We start from the raw sequence: 19,960 nt of genomic DNA, 5'->3' as shown, positions 1-19,960 counted from the left end.
GTCCCCAAGCAGGCAGAGTGAGGGGGAGGGTGGGATGGGATGCCCTAGGTGTGTTGATAAGTCTTCACAAATCCTTTGCCAGAATTCATTGACCGGTGTGCAGTACCAGAAAGCATGCAGGTAATTATCTGGTGAGTCCTTCTTTCAAGTTACGCATGTGTCAGTATTTCTGATACCCATCTGGAACATCCTTTGCCCTGTGTAGTGTGTTCTGTGTAAAATTTTGTACTTTAATAGCTGCAGGTTGGAGTTCTGAGTCATTCGAAAGGTATTCAAGCAAATTTCCCCCAGAAGTTAGTGTCTGGGTTGATGAGTAAATCCCTTTCCCATTTGTGGGTAGGGAGTGAGAGTGTTGTATCAGATTCTGCTAGATGCACGTAAATCCTAGACAGTAGTTTTTTAGTTGAAGAAGTTTGCTATTTTAGGTGAAAGCTCCAGATCTAATTGCTTACAGCACCATCTATTATGCATTATTGATTTAATTTGAAGATATTCTAAGTATTTGTTTTTCTCAATGCCATAGGTTTTGGCTATAATGTCAAATGATATACGATTGTCTTGTATTATATGTTCGAGGCGCTTGATTCCTTTATTATGCCATGCAAGGAAGTTTATCCTTTCTTTATTTAACAGGATGTCAGGGTTGTTCCAGATGGGTGTCAGTTTACATGGGACCAGTTAAGTTTGGTTCATTTTAAGGCTGTCAGCAATGTGCTGATATTAATGCTCTTAAAACAGCAATGCCGTTTAAGTATAAGACTGATAAATGGCAGGTCCTGGATTCAAATATCATTGCAGAAAGTTTGCTCAATATCCAGCCAGTTATGGTCTAAGTTATTTTGCGTAGTCCATTTTAGGACATATATCAATCTATTGGTAAGAAAGTAGTTGTACAAATTAGGAAGCTCCAAACCCCCACAGTTTTTGGGTTTCTGTAGTTTTTAAACTTATTTGTGGTGGTTTGGATTTCCATAGATATTTTGAAATTAAGGAGTCCAGTGATTTGAACCAAGTCAGCGGAGGGAGATTGAGAACATGTTGTTAATTTTTACCAAGGTCATCATTTTGATTGTTGCTACTCTTCCCAAAAGTGAAGTGGGCAGATTATTCCACAGTGCAAAGTCATCTTCTATCTTTTTAAGCAGAGGACTGTGATTTAATCGCGTCAGATCTGACAGCTTGGCAGAAATGTTAATACCCAGATAATTTTTTCTCTTATTTTATACTTATCCTCTGTTGAGTACTTATTTCTTACCTCTCATTTTCTGATATGTCTAGCACAGTCGGAGAGTACTTTTTTCAGCCAGGGATACACATTTCACTCTATGTTGTACCAGCTATAACTACATGTGACGAATAAAGAATCTTGATCTTGATCTAATGTTCCCAGATTGAAGTGGGATAGTTGGATTGGACTGGAAGTCACTAGATATTGGAAGAATAGTTGACTTGTTCCAATTAATAGAGTAATCTGATATGGAGGAGAACTTATCTATGAGTCTTATCGTCTCCATGAGAGAACTGAAGAAAAAGTAACACATCATCTGCATAAAGACTAATTTTATGTGTTATATTTGCTGTTTGAATACCTTTGATATTATTATTTTTCCGAATTGCTGCTGCCAATGGTTCAATATATATAGCAAATAGTGATGGAGAAAGTGGATTACCTTGCCTAGTGCCCCTTCTGAGAATGAAGCTTGGGGAGATTTGGTCATTCGTTTTTACGCAGGCTTAAGTTGAACTGTATAAAATTTTAATCCAGGTTACAAAGTTCTCGCTAAATCCAAATTTTAGTAAGGTTGCCAGTAGAAATGAAAATCATTGGCGCGTACGAATTGGAAGGGAAACTGGCCATCAGTACGTGTTTTTGTTTGCTATCAGAGTGTGTGGTCATGAACAGATCCGAAATTTTGGGAAACATTTTGATCATAACCCGATTTGTATGTGTTCGGAAATGTTAGTGACCAGAGGTTATACTGTATATGGATTAATCCATTCATCCATCCATCCATTTTCCAACCGCTTATCCTTCTGGGTCGCAGGGGGTCCGGAGCCTATCCTGGAAGTTTTGACACGAGGCAGGGAACAACCCAGGATGGGGGACCACTCACACACCAGTCACTCACACATGCACACATATGGGCAATTTAGTAACTCCAATTAGCCTCAGCATGTGTTTTGACTGTGGGGGAAAATTGGAGTTATGGATTAATCCTGAGTTTAGAAACTAATCACCTTAGTTACCCCAGTAACACTGATTGATTAAAAGCTGATCCTTTCATGCCAACAAAACTGCTAAAACACAAGAAAGGTCATTATGATGTTGCTTCAGCTCCATATAGTCAAATAGTTACCCAGATAGCACACATATGTTGAAATGACATTGATTCCATATCAGGCAAAAGGGTTGAAACAATGTTGATCTTCAATCTTTCACTTTATATCAACATTGAATCAAGGTTTTGCCACCATCAATTTCTCCATATTGAAAATCTGACCAAAAATCAATTCAGTTTCAACGTTGATAATTTAACACTGACCATAATTCAACGCATTTAACTATAATTCAACGTTGAAACAATAACATGATGCTATTGTTGTGGTTTTTTTCTTCCCTGCCAATCAGGAGTCAGGAGCCACTTGTGTAGATATTCAGATTCAGCCTTTATTGCAACAATGAAGTTACAACCAAGGCCGGACACTTACAAGTGTGTCCGACACTGTTTTACACCAATTTTTATACATTTTCTTATTGTGTAACAATACCTCGTCACTTAAGCATCATCATTTCCTCAGCCATTCACCATCATTGTTTTCTCCCTTAATCCACACCCCTATATGATGTTTGTCAATCATCTCTTTTGCTGTTTGGTGCCTCGGCTGAACATAACGGTGGCGTGACCATCTCTACTCAGTTTTTTTTGAATACCCAGCCGTGAACTTTTGGTGAACTCAGGCGAATCTCTTCCTTCAGTAGGAAACCTTAGCAGCTATATGTCCTTCACCATAGTGATAAGCTGCAGCACTAATAAAGTACACATTCATACATCAAAGGCTAACAAAATAGCTAATAGATACAGAAACTTCTAAGCCAACACAAGGTGCTCATTCTTACTTTTTTGTCACAATGTGCACAGCAGTAATTGGTCTACATTCTCTAAAGATTACAAGGTCAGTCTCTACACAGTTCACATCAGCTTCTTAAGTGTCCTAATGATTTAATTGTCTTTATTCTGAATAATAATTCCTATGTCTGCTTAGTAAATCTAAGGGGCACATATTGCTTATCTCTCTGATGAGCTGGATGCCAATACGATAGGTGCAGCTGGGGTTATAGCTGCTCAAGTTTGTTTCGTAATTGTGGTGCTGCGTGATGTACACTTCGTCAATGTAGTTGAATGGGTTAATCCTCACGATGATCCGATGACTGTTAATCTGATTCCATAAATTCCAGTTTACGTCACTCAAATGATTATTGTTGACATAATTACGAAGACTTTCTTGAGTTCTATGGAACCGCAGGTTGCCTCCTGTATAATAAGTACAGCCCTCCTGGTTTTGTAGAGAATCCAGGAGATATTCCCAATTTCTAAAGTAATGAAACCCGTAAGAGTTTTCCGTAGTAAGAGTACCCTGATTTTGTTCCCTCATGCCATTATTGTCTAATAAAATAGCATTCTGGGAAAACCAGGAGAGGAGGACTAAACCATATGTTTCTTGTCCAAAGATCTGAAATAGATCATCGATATTGTTGATGGTGTCTGAGGGCAGGGAGGTCACAGACACGAGGCCGACCGCCAGGAGAAGGAAACACAGCAACATCACATTTGCCATGATGGGGTGAGGGATTTAAATGCTGTAGAGACTGAAATAAGATGAGACAACATGGAGCCCAAGTAAACAATGCAAAGCAAACAACAGTACACAGGGTGTTTCATCTCACTAGTTTAACAAATATGAAACAAAATTATAATTAATGAAATTATATAATATAAACAATATAAATAAATTATAACTTTATTCATATCTTTTATATATATATACAGTATATACAGTATATGAAAATTTCAATTAATTTAAAAACGGCCTGCGTGGCTAGGACCGGTTCGCAGTCTAAAGGGATGAGCTGATCGAATTTAAACGAATGCCTGACTTGCCACCATAGATATGTTTATAAAGAGGTCAGAGAAGGTCTTATTAACGTTTTGCTATTACGCATAATAATTGTGTGCTCTGTGTTTTCATTTGATGGCTTCTTTCTTCTTAAAAATTTTACATTATGAATATTTGTAAAAATACAAATTGAAATACAAATCAAAAACACACAAAACTAAAAATAAACTCAAAGGGAAACAAAAAAAAAAAAAAAGGACCTGAAATGATCCCTACCTCAATCAAGAATAGCCCAAAGGTGTTTTAATTCTAATACTTCACATATGAAGTATGTACATATAGCTATAGATTCAGCCCCACATGGTATTTTGGGTTGTGACGATGCTTTAGTACTGCGCTCAGGGAGGAACTACCATTCTGGTGAACGTTACTGCGGAATGCTCACCGAAATTTAAGTTAACATCCTTTTAATAGTGGTACACAGATAGCTTGCATCTCCTCCCAGAACCAGATTAAACTGGCTGGGGTGGACACATACACTTTGTTTAGCCTTCATCTTATGGGTCTGGCCCCCTGCAAGCAGCCCCCACTTGACTGTAGCCTTTTGTGGTTTTTCTGTTCTGTCTATCAAGCACACTCTAAACTTACATTTCTGCTCTCAAACCTACATTTCTGCTCAGTCTTATGAGCACAAGGTTCAAGCACATATTGCTACACCAAGATTAATCTTTAATTTTCCTAAGCTTACATTTTTGAGTGTTAGCTGCCTAAAACCCAGGTACTCTTGCATCAGTTGCACAAAGATATCATTTTAAAGCTGATTACAAAATATCCCTCTAGTCAGTTTCTCTCACAATATAATATCCTTTAAAACTTTCTGAATACAGTATATTTTGAATGCTATATTTAGTGGGTGTCCCTAATTGTATCCCATTCAAATCAAAATAACAGGAAAATGTTTTTATATACATATATATATTACACAAGAATGCAAAAGATATGGATGTACGTCTTACCCAATATACAGGAGATAAGCCTCTTAGTTATGAGACCTGCAGAAATGCTTCTTCCCTGCTGTTTAGATGAACTGACCTTAACAAACTGCTGCCTCTCGGGTATATGTACTATGAAGCAAATATACACGGCCAAAAATAACTCTAGAACATGATTGACTAATACCTGTAGGGGCAGCGTGAGCAAATGCCATCACATAAATTCATTACACCAGAGACCACACACCCACTTGCACATAGAAAATAAAATAATTACCACACTCAATACATTAAAAGCCAGTTAGGCCATTAAAACAAATATAAACACGAAGGAGCAGCATTGGACCTCACCACGGCTGGCTTGGAAAGAGGGCACTTTCCAGACACTATGTAATCCCAAATTTAATTTTAACTCACTGGTAAACGTAAGGACCAAAGAAAAGCAAACATGATTTGGAGATGCAAGTATTGTGCATTCAGTTGTAACAAAAGAGGTCATTACAGATTGAAGTATGGCAGCTACGCTAAATGTGAACCATTCCCTTGTTCATATCAAGAGTGTTTGTGTACGTTCAGGAACTTCTTAACTCTAAAACTCACTTATCCCGTTTTCATTCCCCAACTCAGCGCAAGCAATCTGAACTACATTTTCATGTTAAGTTACATTGTCAGTGACGAGTAAGTTGTGAAATAAGTGGTTGAGACTGTGACAGAAAACAACATTCTTGTCGTGTGCTGTGGCAGAGCACCCGACAGCTCAAAAAAGCCAAAAGGACGCTGGACATAAGCTCACTAAAACACATTAACAAGATTTTTGAAATATCATAATAGAATTAAACTAAATATTTTGAAGTAATACCTACAGGCAGTTCAGGGCTCTCAAACTCATATAAATTATTCAGCTGCCTGGTGTCTAAAAGCTACACCTTTGTCCCGAATGTTCTGGACTGTCCAGTTTTTTAAAATTGGAAGTTCTGCTATTATGTAGGCCTCACGTTCCATTTTAGAAGCTAAATGTGCTTTCATGATGTGGTTCTTGAAGTGTCTCCTAACAGCCCTGGTCTCTGCATCAGACCAGATGCAAAATTTCTGACTGGTAGGCACTAAGACAGACAGATAATAACGTTAATGTTAAAAATACAGTCATTCAAACCTCTTCACTTCCTGTACATGTTACTGTGAGATGTTTTCATTTTGTCATTATGGGTTAGATTAACAAACAAAAATGTCAATTTTACCTATTTCAAATTGAATCTACAAAGCAATAACATGGGCATCAATGGGTCTGAATGCTTTCTAAATTCACTGGATATAACAGATTAAAATACACACATCACATACAGAGTGGATAGTATGGAAGCCCGTTTCCGCCACCGGAGAAAAAAATTATATAAAATTTAAGTCGAAATTTCGACTTAGTTATCTCGTTATTTCGAGATACTATCTCGAAATTTCGACTTAGTATGTCGAAATAATGAGATAACTATCTCGAAATTTCGACTTCTTATCTCGAAATAACGAGATAACTATCTCGAAATTTCGACTTAGTATCTCGAAACAAGTTTCTAGTTTTAATAACTTTTCACGGAAGTAAGGTGGTGCGTTTTTAATGACAGAATCGTGTTACCAGTATACTATGGAAACCTATGGAAGCCCGTTTCCGCCAGGTAGTAAAAAAAATATTAGCCACGGAATCTCGCAACTGCGACTTAGTAAGTCAGAATTCTGACTTTATATCTCGCAATTGCGACTTAGTATCTCGAAACAAGTTTCTAGCTTTAATAACTTTTCACGGAAGTAAGGTGGGGCGTTTTTAATGACAGAATCGTGTTGTCCAGTACACATACAACGATGCACACCGATTATTTTTGCGCTTCAAACCATTTCGTGATTTGTGCAAAATCGTGTTAATAGCTAATATTGCGTGTATAATAAGCACAATGGTATGTTTCAAGCTGCTACAGCACTTCAAATAGACCAATGGATACTGACCTTTACATTTTAGCCCACACCACTTCAGTGAGGAGTATGGCCCAGTGCAAACCTGAAATTTCTCAAATGAAGACAGATCCACTTCGATAAGAGAATGAATCTTACAATCTAAACATAAAAACAAATTATATTTTAAATAATTTTATGTACCCATCATGTTAATTTCACTAGTCATTTAACAGAACTGCTGCCTCCATGTCATACAACTTTTATTTTGTAGGAGCAATATTGTTCTTATTTATATGAACATAGAAACATAGAGATGCCTCAATTTATATCATAGGTTTATTTACAAAACAGGCACTTTAATGGAGAATAACCTTTAGTTTGGATATACAAAAGAAGAACATGATTACCTATGAAAACTAGTTACACTTCTGTCAGCACTACCAATTTAACCCAGGCAGTTTTTTAACTTTCAGTGGAGATTACAAACAACTTCAAACATAAATGCAAAATCTCTGGGCCAAATAAAAAAAAACAATGATAAAAAGAAATTCAACAATGATAAAGGTGGGTGTTATGTAACGGCTAGCAGGCGAACAGGAACAGGAGCCAGGGAGTCCAATAACCAGGGTTTATTGGTCTCAGACGGGCACACAAGGACAGGAACAGGCACTACGTAAAACAACATCAATGACAGAACTGGGGAAACTAACCGAGACGTGGACTAAATACACAAGACAAACTGAGGGTAACGAGCAACAGTTGAGAACAATCAGGCAGAAACAGGAGGTAACGAGGTGGGCGTGGCACACACGAGGATCGGACGGAGCTGGACGTGACAGTGGGCAAAAACAGTGATTTAATGTCCTTACCTCAACAGGTTAATCACATGATACCTATACCGACTAGGGCTGTAACGATATACTCAACCCACGAGACGAGACACGATACTGGGTTCACGAGAACGAGACAAGACGATATTTTAACAATATTTTAAGGAAAACTTCAGAGAGGAAATATATTACTGGAAAGCAACCTTTTATTTGATTAATTTGAAAGACAAAAAATGCTAAATAATGCAGATGCATGGTGAATGTTTTAAATAATCACCATCATCATATGCAGTAAAGAACAGAACAAATATCTAGCACCACAAATTCAAATGACAGGCTTCTCTCCTATTTGACTTCTCAATTGAACATAAAATAGAATATAAATAAAACAATATAAATAACAAGCATAAAACTTTTTTTTATGTTTTCTTCACCGGTGCAGTGGATTTAAGTAAAGAGCGATGATGGTGCTGCAAATGGCTTTGCATAGTATAGTAGCGTTAGCCGCTGTCTACGGCATTATTTTCCTACAATGCTTACAGATGGTTCGTGTTTTGTCAGTCAGTTTCCGCCGGGTACCCAAAATGCTGCCACACGAAAGGTTTAAAAGTGTCTGGGGCATGTACTATGGTAATTTCTTCAGACGCTGACATGCTTACAGCAGCTGATTTGCAGCGCCTTCGCGAGACCGTTTTTCGCTCCGACGAGAAATCTCGTCATGTTGTAATATCGCTACACCCCTAATACCGACTATACATAAGAATATACTTTTACATTAAATTTCATTCAAAACACAATACTCTGTCACTGCATTTTGTGTTCTCTAAATGAACTTTTAAGAGGTCTGGTTATCCAACCAATACTTCCTGTTGATAGAAAGGTCAGTTGTCAACAAGTTTCAGAAATCTGTGGCCTGTACTACGAAGTGGGGTTACTGGCTTATCGGGGTAACTTTGCGAGTAACTTAATGATGTGTGGTGTAACTTCATGATTAACTCGTACTACGAAAGGTGGGTAGGTTTTACTCGAGGTATGCTGCTATGGCAATTTACGCTAAGTCTCAAACCTGCTCCGAGCAGTTTTTATTCTTGGTTAAGTTGAGGTTTCTGCATAAGCCAGTCCTATGTGAGCACCGCCCCTCCAACTACAATTTCTTCGAATACAATGCCGGTGTTCTGTCATAAAATCCTACCTATTGAGACGTGCTATCGAGCCTTTCTGCACATGTGCAGTTCCACCGTTTTGGGATTAGGGTTAGGTTTTAGGGGTTAGGGTTAGGTTTTAGGGGTTAGGGTTAAGGTAAGGGTCTTAGGGGGTTAGGGTTAGGGTAAGATTTAGGGTTAGGGCTATCGATTAGCACTATGGTAGCATTTTTAGACAAGGCAGCATATATCGACAGAACACCGACGTACCTGGATGATCCATACGACACTGGCACGCGAATCGTGAGGGGCTCTCTCTGTCAATATGTATGGAATGACATACACTCACCTAAAGGATTATTAGGAACACCTGTTCAATTTCTCATTAATGCAATTATCTGATCAACCAATCACATGGCAGTTGCTTCAATGCATTGTGTGGTCCTGGTCAAGACAATCTCCTGAACCCCAAACTGAATGTCAGGATGGGAAAGAAAGGTGATTTAAGCAATTTTGAGCGTGGCATGGTTGTTGGTGCCAGACGGGCCGGTCTGAGTATTTCACAATCTGCTCAGTTACTGGGATTTTCACGCACAACCATTTCTAGGGTTTACAAAGAATGGTGTGCAAAGGGAAAAACATCCAGTATGCAGCAGTCCTGTGGGAGAAAATGCCTTGTTGATGCTAGAGGCCAGAGGAGAACCGACTGATTCAAGCTGATAGAAGAGCAACTTTGACTGAAATAACCACTCGTTACAACCGAGGTATGCAGCAAAGCATTTGTGAAGCCACAACACGCACAACCTTGAGGCGGATGGGCTACAACAGCAGAAGACCCCACCGGGTACCACTCATCTCCACTACAAATAGGAAAAAGAGGCTACAATTTGCACGAGCTCACCAAAATTGGACAGTTGAAGACTGGAAAAATGTTGCCTGGTCTGATGAGTCTTGATTTATGTTGAGACATTCAAATGGTAGAGTCAGAATTTGGCGTAAACAGAATGAGAACATGGATCCATCATGCCTTGTTACCACTGTGCAGGCTGGTGGTGATGGTGTAATGGTGTGGGGGATGTTTTCTTGGCACACTTTAGGCCCCTTAGTGCCAACTGGGCATCGTTTAAATGCCACGGCCTACCTGAGCATTGTTTCTGACCATGTCCATCCCTTTATGACCACCATGTACCCATCCTCTGATGGCTACTTCCAGCAGGATAATGCACCATGTCACAAAGCTCGAATCATTTCAAATTGGTTTCTTGAACATGACAATGAGTTCACTGTACTAAAATGGCCCCCACAGTCACCAGATCTCAACCCAATAGAGCATCTTTGGGATGTGGTGGAACAGGAGCTTCGTGCCCTGGATGTGCATCCCACAAATCTCCATCAACTGCAAGATGCTATTCTATTAATATGGGCCAACATTTGTAAAGAATGCTTTCAGTACCTCGTTGAATCAATGCCACGTAGAATTAAGGCAGTTCTGAAGGCGAAATGGGGTCAAACACCGTATTAGTATGGTGTTCCTAGTAATCCTTTAGGTGAGTGTATAATATGCATACAATGTATTAATTAATAACTGTTAGAAAGAAAGTTATTCTGAAAACCCGATGGGTGTGCATTGTTCCCTGTTGTCCACTGATCAAAGCACACTTATTCACTAGATGTGCCTGTCTTTTCTAGTTTAAAATTTATTAACCAATTCATGTATTGTCCCATTGCACATTATACGGATACATTTGAACATTCAAAAATTAATTAAAATTCGTACGTAAAGCAATCTGGGAAACAACGGGGTGTGCAACGGTCGCCATGAGTCCAAAATGTCATTACAGCTGAAAGGACCTATTATATTAGCTATTAACATGCACAAATCACGAAATGGTTTGACGCAAAAATAATCGGTGTGCATCGTTGTCTGTGTACTGAACATCACAATTCTGTCATTAAAAACACCCCACCTTCCGTTTAAAGTTATTAAAGCCAGAAAACTATGGAAGTAAATGAATGACAAAAGTCGTTGATGAAAAAAAACACGTTGAATTACATTTATCGAATATAAACGCATTGCATTAATGACGCTTTGAATTTTTGGGGACTGTAATTTAATATCTGCATACACTGAACATTTCAACTGAAACCATTTCAATCGTAGTTTCATTGCTTAAATATTCAGTACAAAAATATTCGGCTTCCAAAATTCAGTTCCAAAAGATACGTATTTTAAAGTGCATGTTTATAATTCAACCACATGAATTCAGTTAATTTAATTTCGCCTCAAAATAAATTTCAAAAGAACAAATTCAGTTGAAAATATTCCATGTGTTTTATTCGCATCTTTATTATTCAAGCAGTAACATTCAGTCCTCTTATTTCTGCTTTACAATATTCAGTCCCGTTATTTTCGCTGTTTCAAATACGCTGCCACAATTTCAGTGGTTTAAAATACGATCCGAAATTCAACCCTCTACATCCGGGATTAGCAGGATGAGCCATAGATTGCCGATAGAGTTCTCTTCGGGAACCGCGATCAAAATGGAGCAAGCGATCAGTACAAGTACTGATTGACTTGGCAGCAGATTTTTGTTGATTGTGTTATTTATGTTTCTTGTCGTTTACTGGTCAATACGATAACTTCCCAGCTAACATTGGTCCGACGGCAACGTCGTGTCCCTGGCCAAAAATGGTCGGGGTAGGACGGCATAAATCGGTAAAAATATGTGACACAGAACATTGCCTAAAAATGCATTCAGATACATTTGTACATGTCTACAGTTGTCTGGGGTTGCATGTATAGCTGTCACTTTGAGTTTTAGCTAAGTGCATTTTAATAGTGAGTGCATGTGTGAGCGAAGGTCCACTATGTGACGTCCTTTACACGTGCATTTACAGTCCATCATGATCCTTTATTAAATCCACTGTGAAATTGAGCACGAAACATGCAAATGCGACTGTGCTTACACCTTGGTCAATACTGCAATAAAAAGTAAGTGCCCCGAGTAGTTTTTAAGAGGTTGTGAAAAGACGGCCACTGACGTCCTTTACACGTCTATTCAAGCAAGACTCATTGTGGGGGGAAAAGGATATATTTTTTAAATGAAATGCACAATAATGTTTATTTACATATTGTTTTATGACAAATTATTCACAAAGTACTCTGTGATTGTGAAGCCACTGCATTTGGCATTATGCGCCCCGTGTTTTCGAATATTAAAAAATTATTTTATTATTTTTATGCATTTACATATGAACAGGTACATACCTGGTTACCATTTAAAGTCCGAATTGGTTGTGGATTGTCAAATAAAAAAAAGTTTACTCGCTTTACTGTGCGTGCGTTTTATTTCCCCATGTGGATACATAAAGTTTTTTAATTTGAATTTGGAAACAGTTGGCAGTCTCGCGATATACCGCGATATTCCAGATTATCTTGAGAGAGGGAGAGGAAAAGTTAACGCATTTTCACGAGTCTTATTTACTTTCAAGAAGAGAGGAGGGTGAAAGTTAATATATCTATATAAAAAAACTACTGTTGGGTAAGTCCATTTTGTATTGTTTTATAAATTTTACGTTTGACACGAAGGAACTAAAATGTAGTTTGAGTTTGGCTAAAATTAACTAGCAGGCTAAAAGTTAGTAGTGTTAACGTTAGGCTGCTCCTAAAAACAAACTCTGTTAGCATGAGTTCGCAGGTATAAAGCCCCATGCGGTCTCTACACTTAAGTTGAGCTATTTTATGCAGTTGAGCAAACTTCTTGGTGGAAAACTGATAGCAAAATGACCAAGTCCCCAAAATGTTAAGTTTGCTGGATTTTGCTTCACTGCCTTAAAAAATAATTACAAATGAGCAGAGCAGTTTCATGCTACTGCAGGAACATTGTGTAATGGATATGGGGTTCCCAACCCTGGTCCTCAAGGACACCTGGCCTAATTGTTTTCTAATTATCCCTGCCCTACCCACTGCTGGTTACCTGGATCAGGTGTGTTCAGTCAATCAGAAGCTGGAAGATATCATTTCAGATAAGATTGGAGTGGGGGAGGGCAAATCAGTAGTGCGTTTGGTAGGGCAAGAAGTGCTGTTGTAACTGCTTAAATTGACTTTAAAGCGAGATGTTTAGTGAAAGATCTTTTAAATAAAGTAAAAAAATAATAATTTGTTAAAACCCAAGCAAATGGTAAATATTGTAGTAGCTATGAAATTCAGTCAATAATAGCATACCAGTATGTTTTAATGATCCAGTAAGTTTTACTGTTCAATGTAGCCTTTTGAGATTTTTCAAAAAGTAAATTACCTGAAAGAGACTGTGAAATGTTGAGCAAAATGTAGGAAGCACTCAAGAATAACATGGGCTGGCGTCTGTAAATGAATTTTAACATGGATGTTTTCAGTAACTACTTTAAAATAATTTCGTAATTTTAGATTTGCTAAACATGTCCTCTGAGTACCAGAGGAAGTGGAGACGACGAAGGGCAAAGGTTGATTCCTTAGTGGAATATGATAGCAGCTCTGATTCTGAGGGGTCAGTGGAGCCAGCCTTGGCGGGAGAGGGCAGTCCCCTCACGGAGGGATCAACACACGACGAATTACATCTTATGGTGGCCTGTAGTTCTTCTGTTAGCACAGCAGTGGTGTCAATTAGACATGAAGAAGAATACAATTATGATACTGATTCTACTGAAACTGAGTCTGAGCAGTTGGATGAGGCTTCACGTTCAATTGTTGAAACACCATCTATTCACAAGGACTTGGCTAGTTGGGCTACTGCTACAAACCAGACCCACAAGGCATTAAATGAGCTTCTGGATGTGCTCAGACGTCATGGCAATAGACTTCCCAAAGACGCTAGAACTCTTCTTGAAACTCCACAAGGAGTGCCAGTTCAAAATAAATGCAATGGACAGTATATTTATTATGGTATTGAGCGTTATGTTCTTGAACACTTTTCAAAAGAGACACTGCCAGGGAAAGTTGAACTGTGCTTTAATATCGTATTACAGATTGTGATGTCACATTTATGTTCAGCAACTGTCCAGAGTTGGGGGATCTTCTCTCAGGGACTGTGTCAATAAAGTCATGAACAGGTATGTATTTTACCTTGCATTGTTTGTATTGCTGCATAATTCAGAAATAAAATGTATATGTAAATGTATATTCTGGCCAAAATAAGAAACCCAGCTTTGGGTATTATTTTTTATTATTATTACAGATTTAATCTTTCACACATTATATCTCCTCACATACATGCCTATTTTCTAGTTCAGAAGGTTTTAGATGTCTACTGACTTAGTCTGCCAGACTGAAAACCAAAAAATCAAAACATAATTTCAGTGTAAGCCATTAATGACTAATTAGTTGTCTCAAAAAATGTGGATATGGATAAGAACATAGTTCAGGGAACTTGTTACCTGACAGATGAGTGGTTGTTAAAGTGTATGATTTAACATTGCATGCAAGTAACATGCTGATAATATTACAACTACAATAATTGTAATATTGACCTTACATGTAAATTTTCCTGATGGTGAAGTAATCCTGAGTAATTTCTTTCACAGAATCATGCCTTAATGGCAAAATTCAACAACTGCAAAAGAAGCCATTTAGAGATACAATCATATTCAATATAATTCAAGGTAATTTTGGCCTTATGACGTGAAATTTTGTACTTTTATTTATTTATTGGTACCTTTTATCTATTCAAGGAATATTGTCTTAAAGACCACAGAAATGTCCTGTTTACTTTCACACAGTTACACACCTACTTATGGAACTTGCTCAACCACAGTGGTTTTGAAGGGGAAGGGGACATGCTATTTTTTCATTCACCTAGCACACATTTAATGGTAAATGGTAAATGGACTGCATTTATATAGCGCTTTTCTACTCCAAGTACTCAAAGCGCTTTACAATTTATGCCTCACATTCACCCATCCACGCTCACATTCATACGCCGGTGGCAGAGGCTGCCATGCAAGGCGCCAACCTGCACACTGGGAGCAATTTGGGGTTCAGTGTCTTGCTCAAGGACACTTTGATGGGGTCAGGAAGAACCAGGGCTCGAACCTGCAACCTTCCAGTTGCCGAACGATAGCACTACCTCCTGTGCCACCATCTTCCCCAAACTGCAGAACATCTTTTATTAACCAAAGATTATTCAACAGAAAAATGTCGTGTAATGCATGTTGATTACTTTTTTCAAATGCTTCGTTAATGAAACTGATAATGTTGTTCCAAGATGTATTTTTAATGTTGTTGTAGGATCATAAAGACAATTTTGCCCTTTTGTAATTATTATTTTTTTGTATATTCAACCCTCAGATGCAGTAAAAAGATGGAGCAAAATGCAACAGACTCCGAGATTGAGGCAGCAATGGCTGAACACCTAAAACATGCTCCAGGAAGAGTTGGGGATATAGGAAATGAGCCCGTTGACAGAAATAGTTCATGTGCTTGTTCTTGTTCTTTTCGTTCTGGTTTAACTAATGTTTAATTGTTACTATTTACAGTTCTACTATATATTTAACCTTTGTTTAAAAATGTTGTATACTTTTATATTTGTATGTGTGTATGTATGTGTTTATATATAATGCACACAAATATTTAAATATATTATATATATTTATCTGTATATATGTATGTATATGTTATATAAATATATATTTTTTTCTTATTTAATACAAATAAGAAATGTTTTGTAATGTAAACGTCGATTAAACGTTGTATAGACGTTGAGGTCTGACTGGACTGATTTTGGACGTTTTTTGAACCATTTATATTCTGATGTGCATTTCACAATAAGGACGTTTATATTCAGGCTAATTAGTACACTGACATAACGCAGAAACACATCTTAAAAACATCCAGACGACGACGCATTAGACGTCCAGAAAAGACGTCGAATACACGGCAAGTTGACGTCAAAGACGTCCGTTCAACTTTCATTTTGGAACTATTTTTCAACCATGACGGGACGTGTCGGAGGGACGTTATTTCAACGGTCATGAAACGTCCAAATGTTTGCTGGGTAGGTTTTTATGTAAGTAATTCGCTAGCTGCATTAATTATCACCAAACTTATCTTGCTAACGTAAGATGCCTGCGGGCAACTACAAGGTTTACACACCCAAGAGTTTAAATCAGCGTGATAAATTTATGATATTGACAGTCAGTTATGAAAGCTGCTGGCAACAGGTATAATGTCAAGGGTGCCAGCAACTGACTTATACCTTGATGGAATTTGTATAAATAGTGCATTTTAACTATTATGTAAGAAAACAAATGTTTAGCACGATATTATACACTGATGACAATATGAATGTTCATAAACACGACGCGATATTTCACGGCCCAGCCCTGTCCGATGCCGTTTTATTGTCATCGTCTTTTCCTTTATTAATTAGGCATATCATACTTTCAAAGTGCTATTAAGGTCCCTTCTGGTGTCATCGCCGACGTCATGGACCTGTCAGTCCCCAAGTCGACGACTATCCCCCTGTTCCCCTTGCAAGCTAGTGTAAGAGGAGATTTATTTTCATTAAGATTAATTACTTTATAATTTCATGTTTATTTTGTTATTGATTCTTGTATATACATTACATAAAGATAAGGGAACTATATGATGCTTTGGGACTGGAGCGATAGAGTTATGGTTGTTAGGAACCGGCACTACTTGTGTGGAGCGGCGGGAAAACAAAAAAAAATAAATAAAGAGGAGTTCCGTCTTCCATGTTTTAGCCGGTACGTTGTCTCCGTGTCGTCTCTGTACCCACGTCCTGAAATATAGCTAACGCCGAGGTTCCAAAACCAGCGTTACACTGGTGGCAGCGGGTTTGTGGATTACAAACTTGTGTTTAAGTCTGGCCGGAGATTAACAAACTGTCTCTGAGTTTTTTTCTCCTTCTTGCTCTCTCGCCGTGACTTGCTCCTGCTGGCTACAAGCTAAAGCTAAGCGGAGAAGTCAGTCGGTTGTGGATTAAAGAAGATAGTCGGTCTTTGTCGTTCATGCTCACGAGTAACAGATATTGACATTGTGGATATTGCCTTTACGTGGATTTTCAGCCTGCTTCACGCAACAAGTGGATCTGCCCGCGACGGTCGCCTGGTAAAGTTATTACGCTGTTACTCTGCATTTTACCGCTTTGACACAGTTAATTAAGCATCATACGTCCCACTGCGCAAAGTGACGTCGGAATGACGTTTTTAATATGTCATTTTTGGACGTCCAATTTTGGTCCACTGAAGGGGTTGTTTTGTAACGCCAGGCGACGTCTTTTTTTGACGTCTAATGAACGTCTAGTATTGACGGCCGTGGGACCTCCATGTATGGCCTATTTATAGTCCAAATGTGGTCGTTGTGGACGTCTTTTCAACGTCTTATATTATCAAAAGCAGACTAACTTTAGACATTGTGTATGTTGTGTCTCGACTATAAATTCATATATAAATGAACAGTTTAACCATGCTTTCAATTAAAACTTAAATTTAAATAACGTATTGCTGCGACGGGCAGATGGAGGTATCGCGTGCAGAGAAACACGGAGACTACCCTGTCGGGGAACACCCACTCAATTAATAATCCGTACAAGGATTACATCAGGCACCCATAAGACCACCAAGCATAATTATATGCAAGAAACACAAAGTTGTCAGACAACGAACTGTAAGACGCATACACGGTGGGACATTTATGTAAGCTAATTACACACGAGGATCAGACCGGGTACACACAAGACACATGTAAACACATGCGCAACAATAAGGAATTACCTATTAACAATAACAGCAACAACACAACAATGGCTATTTAAAACTGCACGCGGGGCATGCTGGGACATGAGCCCCGCCGGTGCTACAGTGTATACAACAGAACAGTACAAAGCTAAAGTATCATGAAAAGTAAAAAACATAATTTAGCATTAACCTGGTTTAGCAAGATGGATGTTAATTTGTTCAACCGGGCATCAAGCTGCTGCCAGATTTTGAAATCCCGCCTTCTGCACGTGCACAAGTGTGTCCGCGAGGGACGTGGATAAAACTGTTACAGCTGCTCTGCACTACTCAGTTTTCACATGGTTTTCAGAACGAACATAAAAAACAATGCACGATATAATTTATTGTCATATCAGCGCAAATGCACATAAAATACGTACGCATTTGCATAATAAATCATGTTTGTTTCGAAATAATCTGTATTCACATTTATTATGTTGATAACAACAATGTTGATATTTGTAAATAAAACTATATTTCCTGCACCTGTCATAGTCATCCAAATAATGTCAAAAAATTACGTTCAAATGTTGAATGTCATATTGGCGTACAAGTTGGGTCATGGATGGACGTTCAAATTGTGGACCTAGTTTGGACGTTGTATAGTGTGGGGGTGGGGGCAGGAGAACTGACAGAGTGCGCGACAGGAAAATATATCTGCAAAACATTAAGCGGCTGCAAGAAGCATAGAACAATTTCACACTTATAACCACGAATGTTCTGCTTGCACCATATATGGAATCTGGTTCCGAGAAGTACGTCTGCACCTGTGAACAACAAAGATTCCAAGAACTCAGTAGATATGACAGACTGCGTAATGGAAATATACCTGCTCGGCTTTTCTGCTTTTACTTGTGTGCAGCAACATAACAAGGAAGTAACAAAGAATAACACAGGTATATAAGACGATGCAAAGCTTTACCACATAGAACATGCTGTACGGGCACACTGAGTTGTGTGGACAGTCTGTTCCCGAACCGGTTCGCATAAAGTAGATAACAGGCATTAACAATAGAAGGCATTATCGAATAAAAGTATCATTTTGTGTTACACTGAGAGTCTCCCTGTGTGTTCCCTTCTCATCCGGACCCGGTAGAGCGGCGTACTCGAACAATAGATGTCCAGAATTGGTCATGGACTGACGGACCTAATATAGACATGATCTGCACGTCTATCCGACGTCTAATGTTTAGTGGGGTGTTTCATACGTCTCTGTATGAAAATGTACTATGGCTAATAGTAATAATTTTTGGAACAAACTGCCTTTTCATTCTGCCTCGACGCATACTAGTATGTGGCAATGCTGCAAAGGAGATTTTCCGCATATTTTCATGGGAGATGGAAAAGAGGACTTCACAAAATGGTGCAGACGATTTGAAGTTGCTGTGGAGGCTACTCCAAATTTTGAGGAGGACAGTTTAGCTAAGCTGCTGCCAACACGCCTAGGCGGTGCTGCTTTTAGTTACTGGGATAGCCTACCAGATACAACAAAATCAAATTATACTGCAGTGAAAGATAAACTTAAAGAGATTTTTGGACAATATGCTTATCTTGCAACATTTCAAAGTTATGTTAATGCGCGTATCCGTTTGCCTAGTGAGGCACTTCCAGTCTTTGCTGCTGAAATTAGCAGGCTGGTGGAGGAAGCGTTCCCCACTTACGGACGAAATGCTAAGGATGGAGAAAAATTTAGACGTTTTATTGCAGGAATAGCGCCATATCTCCAGGTCCGCTGTCATGAACAAGGGCTGACAACTTTGGATTCTGCTCTTCAGTTTGCAATGCAGATTGAGAATGCTCATCATGCCAGCCGGGTGTTTCCCACTACAAACACACTGCAGTGTTTCCCCCAGGTGCAGGCCTCGCCTGCTGTATCGCCTTTAACACCAACTCAGCTACCTGAATCTGCCACATCAATGGGAGTTCGCTCTGCCACTTTTGATGATCTTCGAAAAATGCAGAGTACACTGGAGACTCTGTCTGAAAAGGTTGAAAAGTTGCACTTAGATGTGCAAAGCCAGCGAAGAGACACACAATGCAGTTCATCTGACTACAGGTCTCGCCAGCGGAGCCTCACTCCTGACAATGGACGAGTCCGCCACCATTGTTGCACTTCTGATAGGGCAACTTATGGAGACTGTTCTCATGACCGTCACCCAGCTTGTAA

The 19,960-nt window shown here is 38.8% G+C and overlaps 2 long non-coding RNA genes across 2 annotated transcripts in view; one reads left to right on the top strand and one right to left on the bottom strand.

Annotated features, from left to right (window-relative positions):
- Window positions 1-2,643: 2,643 nt before the first annotated feature.
- Window positions 2,644-19,960, bottom strand: part of LOC140588850 (uncharacterized) — a 32,380-nt gene continuing 15,063 nt past the window's right edge. Inside the window, exon 3 of the long non-coding RNA XR_011990055.1 lies at window positions 2,644-3,868. This is a non-coding gene — a long non-coding RNA (uncharacterized lncRNA). The remainder of the gene's footprint in view (window positions 3,869-19,960) is intronic.
- On the top strand, window positions 12,356-16,024 carry LOC140588849 (uncharacterized). Its single transcript, XR_011990054.1, has 4 exons — window positions 12,356-12,563; window positions 14,026-14,109; window positions 14,581-14,658; window positions 15,344-16,024. It is a non-coding gene; the product is annotated as an uncharacterized lncRNA (long non-coding RNA).

This window comes from Paramormyrops kingsleyae, chromosome 4, assembly GCF_048594095.1.
Source record: "Paramormyrops kingsleyae isolate MSU_618 chromosome 4, PKINGS_0.4, whole genome shotgun sequence".
Classification (NCBI taxonomy): Eukaryota; Metazoa; Chordata; class Actinopteri; order Osteoglossiformes; family Mormyridae; genus Paramormyrops; species Paramormyrops kingsleyae.
The sequence above is the reverse complement of the archived record's forward strand: the minus strand, read 5'-3'. Positions and strand labels throughout refer to the sequence as shown.